Source organism: Pleurodeles waltl, chromosome 3_1 (assembly GCF_031143425.1).
Source record: "Pleurodeles waltl isolate 20211129_DDA chromosome 3_1, aPleWal1.hap1.20221129, whole genome shotgun sequence".
Classification (NCBI taxonomy): domain Eukaryota; kingdom Metazoa; phylum Chordata; class Amphibia; order Caudata; family Salamandridae; genus Pleurodeles; species Pleurodeles waltl.
Window position 1 is genome coordinate 328,459,878 of NC_090440.1, and position 13,438 is coordinate 328,473,315.

Sequence of the window (13,438 nt, forward strand, 5' to 3'; positions counted from 1 at the left end):
TTAGGGCTTACCTTAGGGGTGACTTATATGTAGGAAAAGGGAAGTTTAAGGCTTGGCAAGTATTTTTAAGTGCCAAGTCGAAGTGGCAGTGAAAATGCACACACAGGCTTTGCTTTGGCAGGCCTGAGACATGGTTAATGGGCTACTTGTGTGGGTGGCACAATCAGTGCTGCAGTCCTACTAGTAGCATTTAACTTACAGGCCCTGGGCACATGTAGTACACTGTACTAGGGACTTACAAGTAAATCAAATATGCCAATTGGGAGAGAATTCTTTTTTACCATGTTTAAGGGAGAGACCATATGCACTTTAGCACTGGTTAGCAGTGGTAAAGTGCGCAGAGTCCTAAAACCAGCAAAAACAGTGTCAGAAAAGTGGAGGGATACAGGCAAAAAGTTGTGGGATGACCACTCTAAGGCTTTCAGGTCTAACAGCAGGATAAGGATTACCAAGTAATACCTATCAGATGTACACCCCAGCCTCAGCCCCAATATTGTGTTAAACACAAGGCTAAAGCTTCTGTGATGGATATCCACACTCAGCTTGAGTACCAGGGAGTACTAGAGCCCTGTGTCTCTGCAATAAATAACCTGTTATTCCCCATTGTAAAACCAAACCATTCATATAGAATAGTCTTAGATTACAGACACTTAAAGAACTACACATGCACATACACAATAGAAAATTCACACAGCATCACACTAATTAACAAAATAGTGCGTAACAATACAAAATAACCTTTGATGTTTCCTATGTTTTTTCCGCCAAAACTTAGAGCATGAAACTGAGGACCTGAGTGCATTCTCATTTGGCTCACAAAAATGTTTTTGCCATTTGCCATAGGGTTATAAGAACAGCCCAGGGTTGTTTTCTGCCCGTGTAACATCAATATTGCATTATATTGATTCAGAGGTGTTTTCCTATGTGGATGACATCAATCTCACAGATGATGACTTCAAAATTCATCTTGCCAGTGTTGATTGGATCGTTCTAGGATTCTCAGTCCTTGGCCACCAATAAAATTATTATTCCTGGGATACGAGTTATCAGATGAAGGCAAGAGCCTGGCCCCACACTTTATAGAAAAATGCACTCGACTTCAACCATCAAATACCATTAGGAAACTACAATTGTTACTTGGTTTCTTTAGAAATGTAGAACTTACATTCAGATTATGCACAAAGCATAAAACCATGCTATGATTTAATTTTCTTAAGCAGATATTGGACAGTTGAACACACACGCATCCTTAGAGGACTGCAGCAAGCCATGCTCGAAACAAAACACTTACACACACGTGAGAACAAAACAAATTTGGTCATCAGAATAATTGCTGGTGCCATCAGGTTCACATATGTCACCTTTAATGAGGAAGACATGGTGGCCATAGCATACAAATCACATTTATTCTGAAACGCAGAACTACACTTTGCACCCACAGAAAAGATTCTGACTGCTGTACAGATGGCTGTTATTAAGAAGAGGCCCAAGGGAAATGCATCATTGTTGTTACCCTGGTGCCTGCCTTAGAGGCTGTCACCAAAGCAAGTGTTCCTAATGCTAAAGCACTACATCTACATTGAATTTAATGGGCATCCTCCCTAACTGCCACTGATGTTGATTACATTTTTTACCCAAAATTTCAAACACAAGAATTTCTCCAATATTAATTGGAGTACCCCGCACATACTAACATCTTGTCACTTGACAGATAACAAACTGTCATTTACACTGAAGGTTTATCATATCCAACTGTAGCTACAAAACATCAATACTCAGCCACTTGCGCAGCTGTGAGCAGAGTGATGAAGAATGGTGTACTCAACATACCTACACGCAGACCCTGGGGGACTACACTGCTCAGTTGGTTGAGTTTAAAGCTCTTATCTTCGCACTGGAACATACAGATCCAGAGCCACTCACATTGATTGTTTGTGATTCGTATTACTGTGTCCAGTCCTACAATGATTATCTCAATTATTGGTGATTGACTGATTTCAGAGACTCAAAGGGGAACACCATAAAACACAGAACTCTGGTGGCTGATCTTAAGAATAAGCTACGAGATGATCATGTAGCACATGCACTGGGCCATCAATGTGTAGGAGTACATGTTGTTGGAAACACTTTGGCTCATGAAGTGGCCAAATCCACAGTAGCTATAACTTCTGTTGCTGCAGTGACTAATTCTCATATGAAATTGGACAATGAAATTGATGCTGCTCCGAAATCTTCAGCTGAGGGCAAGCCTCATCCACAAACATACACAACAAGATATTCCTACCATATCAGTGCACAGAATGTTGCTTTTGCAACAATTCCTGTGGTGGGAGATCGAGTGATCCCAACCAAGATCAGAGATTAGATCTCATCAAAGCAACACATGAGGGATTCGCTTCTGCTCATGTTGGTGTTGCAGCCACAATATCACTCTTACAAAAATGCTGCTGGTACCAGGGTCCATACAAACAGACCAAGCAATATGTCCATTGTTGTGACATTTGCCAGCAAATAAAGGGCTCCAACATCAAACACTCACCGCAGACATCCCTCTTAGTGTCCAATAGACCACTACAATGGGTGTACCTGACCATTGTGGTCCCTTACAACCTGATTGTGTAAACAAATACATCTTAGATACTGTTGATTCTTGTTCTAGATTACTGTGGGTATGGCTACAGCAGTCAGCTGACACTCGAACTGTTATAAAAGATTATCTGGTCTTTATGGTACATATGGGGTTGCAGCATTCCATTCGGACCAGGGCCTTATTTTGCCCCTAGGGCATTCAGGGACACCTTGAGGATGAAGGGTGTTGAACTCCATTACTCTTCCCCATATCATCCTGAGGGTAATTCTGTTGTGAGTAGAAGGAATTGTGTTACTTCTTGCTCCTAAACCTTAGGGTTTCCCTTCCTTTCTGCCAGGAACAGTGTATTTATTTTGCCTATAGAAGGAATTGTGACCTGAAGTAGTCCTTAACAGCTAAAGTATTAGTTTCAGGCCAGAGTTCGTTTCATCACCTATATGGGGCCCGAAGAACTCTGAATAATCTGCCAAGATGGTCCTTGAGAGGACGCACTCCTTGTGGGGTCCTCTTTGGGATACCTTTGTATGTCCCAGATTTAGATGGCCCTGGTATGGTGGAGGCAGACACACCTTTTGACATAAATGAATGTCTCACTGTCTAACAGCAATTTTGTGATGACATTTCATCGACCAATGCTGCCATCTTAGAAATAAGGGATTTGCCAACAATTTCTACAGGCTGGATTCCTAGCGTTGGGCATCCGGTGCGCAAGAAGATTGATGTGAAGAAGGAATTTGGCCCATCATTCAGAGCACCCGTTCCAGCCTTGGGGGATTCAAGGCACCAGAACTGTGATTCTAACACCATTGCCAGGTTGCAAAGGAAACTGATTTGTCTCCATTGACAATATTAAATTGCACCATGTAGCCGATCCTGCATAGTAGACCCCGGGGTCCCTTGGGTAGTCCCCGGTCACCTCTCACTACCCAAGAGGATATATCTCTTCAAAGAAGAAACAACAGTGCTTCTGAATACACCAGCATGTCCAACAGTGCTACAAATGTCTACCTGAGCATGGGGAGAGTGGAGAATGAGCTTCTGCTGGTTTCTGTTACCACTTCACAGACAAGAACTGTCCAAAATGTGTCTGTCTATTACTCCAATGCAACACAAACTGGCGACATCGTCTACTATGAACCTCCACGTCAAGTAGATCCATCCACCAACTTGGCACCGGCTCCTGTGTTTGCACAGATTGCTTCTGGTTACTTCATCAACCAAGATGACTTTTCTACAACTTCATCCTTATCTGCAACTGAAAATGCTTCAAAGACACGTAAGCTGTGCACATGGCTTAAAAATAACTATTAGGTTTATCCATGGCATTCTATCTTTATACTACCGATATTGCTTGCCTTTCTGTTAGGGATTAGTTTTGCGACTGTTTTCTTTCTCCTGATAGACGGTCATTATCTTCTGGAACGCTCTTCTGTCGAGCCAGTGGATGGTATTTTAATACCATACCTTTCCTCACATAAGGTCTGAAGAGACTTTTTCTTTGTGAACATTTCAGCAGTACCAATTCCTGTTGGGGTTGTTTGGGATAAAGTACCATTTGATATATATGGGCCTACTGAGGTTATCCAAATTATATATTTTAAATCTCAATGACTGATTTAATTACACCCAGTGTTGTTTCTGATGACTGGGATATTAAAACAGTTGATTCTATGCTATCTAAATTGCAGGATTACACTGTATTTGAAAGTGGAGATGTACATATGAATTATGGGGAAATGTTCTGTTATCATCATTAGGGACATTACTTTCTGCACCGAGCAACTAGACATAGAGCAGTATTCAATTACACACAATGGTAACACTATTTAACTCTAACTGTGGGGAGCCCCAAAGCATATGTAGATAAATGTGCATATTTTTCTGGGCAAGACACTACGAATTCAGAATTATATTATTTTAAATTACCACCTTTTAACATGTGAAAACATTTGCTAACTGACACCAAATTAATCTAATCGGATTCCTTTTTTCCTAGCTTGCAGTTGAAGGTTATGAATACTGGAAGAGCACTATTGATGCAAAAAGTTTATGGGGAACACAATATTGGCAAATTCAGGGCAGGGAATCTTTTTTAGAGCATGTCTTATTACTGTCCAAATTATATTTTTAAATGACACAGTTCAGCAAACATCCTACTCGCTATGTCTTGGATCTACACTTTCACTCTCTGGTATAGTTACTACATACAGTGTGGGTAAACTGTGCCAACAATGATTATACACTAACACCTTAGCAGCAGTTAAAGAACCTCTTAGTCTCCTATCAGAGGAAATAGACTTGCAGGATTTCTTGCTAAGTCTAAGAAAGCCCTGCTCTAAACGATTCCTGTATGCCATATACAATGAGATCTGGAAGCTTTCTCAAATGGAAGTGGCTGCACGTTTAAGGCAGATACATAAGGAAAATATGCAAATATGGAAAAGGCTTTAGCTGTTGTCAATAATGGCATGAATACTCTGTCCAACAGAATATACAAACAATAATATTGCGTCTTCTGCAATTTATATCATTCAGAATGACATGTCCCTTTTACAGCATGGACAAATTTAGCTGTGTTCCATCATGCAGTTGGGTTGGACATTGCAATTCTGAAAAATGTCTGCTTCCCTTGGAAACACACAAACAGTGGTGTCTTGTTTGCTGCTTTTAATTTGTCCAGGGAGCAACAGATAATGGCTAAAAAAGACGCAAGTTACACCATGCTTAACATAGAAAACTTTGAAAAGCTGCCTTTTACCGTAGTAGAGACACCATCAACAGTATGGCTCGTACATGGTGTTATAAATTTGCCAATTTCCACCTTTTATTTCACAAAATGTTTGAAACATTTTATTATGGGCAGATATGAGTGGCTAGGCGATAGCTACATACTTGAAGAGTTGGAGTTGCCCTTTTCATTTAAACTGCAGTGACACTGGCCAAGGAGAGGTATGCTCTCCAGATAGCGAGATCATCAGCCGAGATACAATCCTTACTAAATGCCAACTTCCCCAAGCACCTTGGACAGCTGGTCAGCAGAATTTTCAACACCTTGAACACTGCAGGGATTGTACACTTCTTTAAGGATGTTGGGTCTGGATTTGTTTCCACCCTCCAGACCGTCTTCTGAGTCATTCCTTCAGCTGTCCATTCACTCTTTTCAAGTGTGTTCGGAAAATTTCTTGTAACATTGGAGCTGATTGGCTGAATACTGCTACTACTATCCCTAATACGCAGTGGTTGTGCTTTCTCAGCTAAGCAGAGTGATGGAGCTACCCCCAGCTACCACCAGGCCAGCTGTGTTGTGATTGTATAGTTCAGTTCTTTGGTGCTCCCTTGCTTGAAAAATTGGAGCATGATTGACCATTGTCATCCTGACCAGTCCTGTGGTGGTTGCAACCAGTATTCCATTGCACCTGGTGCGTCTTTTAGTGCCTACCTTTGGTGTGTCTTGATATTCAGCCAGTGCCTCCTGTGGACAAGGAACTGCTGATGTTCCAGGTGAGGGTTAATTTATGGTCATGCCCAATAAGACTAAGGTTGATTCACAAGGCCACTTATAAGCCCCCACTTGTGAACTACTTGGCTCCGATGACATCTGACACTATGGATGGTGCTGCCTATGAAGGTGATCCTGCATCTGTGGCATCTGTGCGCTTTTGCTCCATGGATCCGCCTGCCAATCCTGTAATCGATCTAACATCTGCCCATGTGGAGTCCTACCTGGATGCACTCCCATTTGTTGACTTCACAGACATTCTTTAAAACCATGATTATTGTTGAATGATTCGACCACTGGCCTTATTCTAAATTTTAAATTTGACACAAAAGTGCCTTATTCATTCGGCTCAGATTTGGCCTGCTGTGGTTGTCATGGTTGACATTTTATCTCTTGGTATGTTTTTAGCTTAGATTTTAAGTAGATTTTATACTTCTAGCTCAGAGCATTTTAGTTTTCACTCATGCACTCTAGACACTGAAGTTAGTATCCTTGTCTCTGGAATGGGGAGGGTAAAGTGAATCCATTTTAGTTTCCTATTGGGAAACAGGAGTTTAGCTTAGCCTTTGGCTTGCAGGCCCATCCCCCGTCACCTAGTGATTTTTTACCTACTTATCTTGCTCTCTTTTATTTTATTTATTTTATTATTTCTTCCATTGTTTATATTTTATAAAACATCTTTTGATTTGCATTATCAGTGCTACCCTGAGAAAGCGTCATTATCAGCGTCATGATCAGTGATGTACGTAGGTAATGTTATCATGTCCCTTTCTCATGTGTGATAGTAACATAATGTGCACTTTTTGGGGATTGTTTATGTAATTGCTGCCACAAGTCTGCCTCCTTATCAGTTGTTTAGGAACATATCTGCATCAAGAACCATACATGATCAATACAAATACATCTCCCATGGACAAGGTCATTAGAGGGGTTCCGCCAAGATGCCATTTATGCTGCACATCACCTTGCTGCAGAGCTCAGCCTTTATGTCACCACTCAGTCTGACCTAGAGATCTCGTTCATGGACATGATACTGGCAGAAGAGGTTTCTAGACCTAGCTCTCAATAGGGTAGAGATTAGGCTTTCTCTTCTAGGAATTGTATACCTCATGTGTATTATAAGATGGTGGGGTTTTTTTCATTCACAACTCTTATCTTCACAATCCTGCTTCTTTTACTGTTCATTATCATAATCATTGCAGCTCATGCATTTTATAACAGATTGCAGTCTTTTCAATAAATATATTGAAAACTTGCCTCCATCTCCTTCATTACTTGTGTGTGACTAAGACTTGTTGCTAACAAGAGAAAAGGTTAACTTCCGTTCCACCATGACTTACCTGAGAGGTCTCATTTAGAGTCCATGCGTAAGGCTGCCCGAAATCACCTTTTCTTTCTGAGTTTTGATGAGATACTGCTTGTCAGCCAGAAGGGTTGGGCCGACAGTTGCGACTTGTTGTAGGAGTGACTCAATCGCCTACAAAGAAAAGTGCTGTTATCCCCTTACCAGCAGTCTCACTTAGTAGCGAAAATCCAACTACGACAACTTGTGCTGGTAGACTTAGTTCCGGCAACAGGAAATGGCTCAAAACGCAACAAGGACACAATACATTTTCCACCCAAAACTGACCTTTTTAGGTCGAGCGTTAGCGTTCGGCCTGCTGTATATTTTAAGTATACTATAGAGTGAGTTCCAGACTTCTCATTTGTTAGTTGCAGTGTCCTTCAAAAATCCTTGCTTGCTAGTGGTCAGTTCTGCCTCTTTGTCCTGCCTTTTTTCACTTTGGGAGCAGCAAGACTTACTGTGTAAATACGCTATATCCTGTTTATCTCTTCTGTAAGGGACTTTTTTGGCATTTGCCTTTTTCACCTCAACTGTGTGGGTGCCTGTTCAGTTACTCCTCCCCACCAGCTCCCTCTGTAAACATAAACCAACAGCAGAAGAGGGCTTTTTCAGGGCCAGCTCACCCTCGCTCTCTTCATTTTGTTATTTTCAGTCTGTGTGGCAATAAAAGTCCAGTCAGTTATTTACAACGCTATGAGCTCTAACTTGAGCAAACATGAGACTATTCCATTCCAAATGCTTGTTATACTCTGGTCATGTGGGAGTATGCGAGTATTTGCATTGTGCACACCCCTGTTTACATTCTGCACAGCAGTTTGCTGGGAACGTGGCTCTCCGGCAGGACAGAATGGCGGAGGCCGTCACGTGACCCGCCTGGCTCCCAGCATCTGCCCGTCCGCTGCATCAGACCTGAAGGGGCTCAAGTGTTGTGCGGAGTACGTGAGTCTTTGCATTGTGCACGCCCCTGTTTACATTCTGAACAGCAGTTCGGCGGGAACGTGGCTCTCTGGCAAAACAGAATGGCGGAGGCCATCGCGTGACCCATCTGGCTCCCAGCATCTGCCCGTCCGCTGCATCAGACCTGAAGGGGCTCAAGTGTTGTGCGTGCCAGATGCAGCCGGACACTTCTGCGTCAGCAATGAGGCTAACTGCAGGCTCAGGGGGGGCCTTTATGCCTGTCAAGAGGTGATTTCTGTGGGGTCTCAGGAACACAGCATCCACTGGGACAATCGGGTGGGGAGGGGTTTGTGGGGGCCGGTGGGGGCGGTGACAAGTGATAAACGAGAGAGCCTTTGGGACAGATCTCAGTCAATGCGTCACTCTCCACGTAATGTCACATTAGCAGCACAGCTCGCTCGCCCACTTCTTACACATGCTAGTCAACAACCACCAAAACACACACACAGCCGCAGCTGTGGTTGTGCACTTAAACGAGCTACTTCACAAAGGCTAAAGGAAACTCTTTCCTGAGGTGCAAACCGCACATATTTACCCACCCGTACATATTCCATCTAGCTATGTGAGTAAATAAACCCCCGTCATAAACGCTCATGCATAACCTGTGTCATTCACAAAAATGAGCACAAATCCTGCCAAAAGCCTCTGCTTTCTTATCAGTGTTCTTCTCAAAGACATTCTCTTCTCCAAGTAAACAGTCTGATTTATTAAGTGTAAGGAACATGTGTCCTTTCTAGCTTCCCAACTGAGAAAGTAAACCATTCAGGTACAAAAGTCCACGTATGCAATATGAGACGAAGTCCCCTTTAAAAAAAGAAGAAGATATATATATATATATATATATATATATATATATATATATATATATATACGTCACATATTCTGAAGAAAACTTCGTGACTTAGACCAGGATGAAACAGGTGCTCTCACCGAAAAAAAGTCACACATTTCTTTAGCAGGAAGACCAAACGTGCGCTTCTGTTGTTGTGAATGAGCTAACCTGATTTTAGATTTGTTCCTTATGAATGCACAGACCATTCTTCAGTTTCCTGCCCTAGACCATTCTCTCGGCACGCTCCTGGTTACACCCACGTTATCTCAATTCAGGTGTATGTGAAGAATGAGATGTTCACAGTTACACTTAATCCGCACTTCTGTTGCCTTTTGTGAATCGACACGCTTAAGTCTGGTATAGTTAAGCCTTTGACCCATTTCCGTGTCTGAATTGTGCCACATGCTAAAACCACAGCTTCACATCCTCATTTGTCAAATCCTGCGGATTGTGTTGGCTTTTGGTGGATGGAGTAAGTAGTGTGTGTTGGGATGGCAGAAGACGTTTTCTATGGAGTACTCACTACAAAACAAAACACATAGGTAAAAAAAACATTATCATTTACAATACCAATAGCTCTAACTCTCACAAATGCGAGACCGATTACATTGCAAATGCTTGTTTTCCAATGTGGGTAGCTCTAGATTTATGGCACTTGCTCAGCTGGCACCTAGGGAAACCTAGCCAACTTGCACATTTTTGAAAGCTAGACACATAGGGGTATCCAGGGAGGTCTGACTTGAGTGGCTCTCACCATGTTTAGTTACACAGAATCGCATGCAAACCTCAATATTTGACTAAAAACACATTTTCTCGCATTTCTGTGATGGAAAGTTCTAGAATCTGAAGGGAGGCACAAACTTCCTTCCATTCGGTACTCCCCCAAGTCTCTGAATAAAAATGGTACCTCATTTGTGTGGATAGATCAAATCCCTGTGACAGGAAATGGCCCAAAACTCAACAAGAATGCCACACATTTTTCCACCCCAAACTGATCCTATTTTTGGACTCTAGCTCAGGTGGCACCTCAGGAAACAAAGCCAACCTTTACATTTTTAAAAGCCAGACACCTAGGGGTATCCACGGTGGGCTAACATGTATGGCTCTCTCCAAGTTTACTTACCCAGAATCCCTTGCAAACATCAAACCTTGACTAAAAACAAATTTTCCTCAAATTTCTATGATTGAAAGTTCTAGAATCCACAGAGAGCCACAAACTTCCTTTCACCTGGCATTTCCCAGAGTATCCAGACCTAGTTTTGACCTAGTGTTCACAAAAGGAAACAGCCCAAAATGCTAAACAGATGCAGTACATTTTTCAACCCAAAACTGACCCTTTTTTTCCAATGTTGATACCTCTAGATTTTGAACCCTAGCTCAGCTGGCACCTATGGAAACCTAGCCAACTTGTACATTTTTTAAAACTAGCCACCTAGGGGTATCCAAGGTTTGCTGACTTGCATGACTTTCCCCATATTTAGTTACCAAGAATCCATTGCAAACCTCAAACTTTGACTAAATAAACACATTTTCCTCATATTTCTGTGATGAAAAGTTCTGGAATCTGAGTGGAGCCACAAACCTCCTTCCACTTGACATTCGTTAAGTCTCTCATTAAAAAAGGTGCCTCACTTGTGTTAGTAGATCTAGTGCCCGCAGCAAGAAATGGCCCAAAACGCAATACAGATGCAGCAAATTTTTCTACCCAAACCTGACACACTTTTTCTAATGTCGGTAGCTCTTGAATTTGGACACTAGCTCAGCTGGCAATGACCGCCAGCCCCCTTGGGGCCCTGCCGGATGCATAAAGATAATTCTGCTCAGCTGGGACATTGCTGGCAGCTCCACATGGAGCCCCCGTCAATGCCTCTGTGCAGCGGGTGCAGCTGCACCCATTGCGCAGATCACTGTCCGTAAATCGGGAAGTGACCTGCACGATGGGGCACTGCACAGGGGCCCCTGCACTGACCATGCCAAGTGCATGGGCAGTCGCCAGAGAAAGGCTGGTGGAAGAAGGGATCATCATCTCAGGGGCAGCAGCGCTGCCCTGTCGTATAATGATTCCCTCCACCGTCAGGCTGCCTGTCAGAGGCAGCCTGGCGGTGGAGGAGGGCACCAATGGCAGCCCTCCCTGTGTTCTTTATATGGCGGTTCAGACCACCATGCCAGTGGCAGTCTTTTTTCCTGCCGCCGGCATGGCGGGGTGAACCGCCGGGGAACATAATGACCCCCATAGACTAAAAGACATTTTAATCATATTTCTGTGATGGAACGTTCTAGAATCCATGGGAAGGCACAAACTTCCTTCCTCTCGCCATTCCCCCAAAGTCTCCCAATTAAAATGGTACCTCACTTGTATGGGTAGACCTAGTGACCGCAACGGGAAAGAGCCCAAAATGCAACATGGACGCCACATATTTTTCTACCCAAAACTGACCCTCTTTTTACAATGTGGTTAGCTCTAGGTTTTGAACTCTAACTCAGCTGGCACCTAGGGAAACCTAGACATCCTATACATTTTTTTAAACTAGGCATACAGGGCTATTTAGAGTGGGATGACTTGCATGGCTTAGGCCACGTTTAGTTACCCACAATCCCTTGCAAAAGTCAAACTTTGACTAAATAAACACATTGCAGTGAAGGAAAATTCTAGAATCCGCATGGAACCACAGACTTCCTTCCACCTGGCATTCCCCCACATCTCCTGATAAAAATTATACCTATTTTGCATTGGTGAACTTTATGCTTGTGATACAGACCAAAACGCAACATGGACACCGCACATTTTTCCACCCAAAACATACCCTCTTTTTGCAATGTGGGTAGCTCTAGATTATGGACCCTAGCTCAGCTGTCACCTAGGGAAACCTAGCCAGCTTGTACACTTCTGAAATCTAGACACCTAGGGGTATGTATTGTGGGCTGACTTGCGTGTCTCTTGCTATGTTTAGTTACCCAGAATCTCCTGCAAACTTCAAACTTTGACAAAAAAATACATTTCCCCCAGCATTTCCCCAAGACTCCTAATAAAAATGATACCTCCCTTGTGTGGGTGGACCTAGTGTCCAGGACAGGAAGCGGCCCAGTACTCAACATGACTGCAACACTTTATCCCACCCAAAACTAACTCTCTTTTTCTAATGTGGGTAGCTCAAGATTTTGTGCTCAGCTGGCACCTAAGGAAACATAACCAACCTGTGCATTTTTTTAAACTAAACACCTAGGGGTATCCAGAGTGGACTGACTGGCATGGCTCTGGCCATGTTTAGTTACCCACAATCCCTTGCAAAAGTCATACTTTGACTAAAAACTCATTTCCCTCACATTTCTGTGATGGAAAGTTCTAGAATACGTGGGGAGCAACAAACTTCCATCCACCTAGCAGTCTCCCAATAAAAATGATACCTCACTTTTGTGGGTAAACCTAGTGCCTGCTATAGAAAGTGGCCCAAAATGCAACATGGACGCTGTGTATTTTCCAACCAAAACTGACCCTCTATTTCCAATGTGGGTAGCTCTAAATTTTGGACCCTGGCTCAGCTGGCTCCTATGGAAACCTAGGCAAGCTGCACATTTTTTAAAGCCAGACACCTACGGGTATCCAGGGTGGGCTGACAAGCATGGCTTTCTCTACATTTGGTTACCCAGACTACCTTGCAAACCTCAAACGTTATCTAAAAAAAAACTGCTCACAGTTCTGTGATGAAAAGTTCTAGAATCTGCATGGAACCACAACCTTCCTTCCACCTAACATTTCCTCAAGTCTCCCGATAAAAATGGTACCTCACTTGTGTGGGTAGACCTAGTGCTCGTTGCAGGAAGTGGCCAAAAACTCAACATGGATACAACATCTTTTTCCATCCAAAACTGACCCTTTTTCCAATGTAGGTAGCTCTAGGTATTGGAATTTATCTAAGCTGGCACCTGAGGAAACCTGGCCAACCAGTACATTTTTGAAAACTAGACACCTAGGGGTGTTTAGAGTGGAGTGACTTGTGTGACTTCTCCATGATATGTTTCCCAGAATCCTTTGCAAACTTCAAACTTTGACTAAAAAATGTTTGGGGGGGAGGACGTGGCTAAGATGGCGCCAGAGTAGGAGTGTTTTCAGGGCCTCTGCTGCAAGCATCTCAACTTTGAGTGGATCCAGCCACCCCAGTGACATTATTGGGCCAGATTGGTCAGCGTGCCCTCCTTGTCATGCAGTCTGGAATC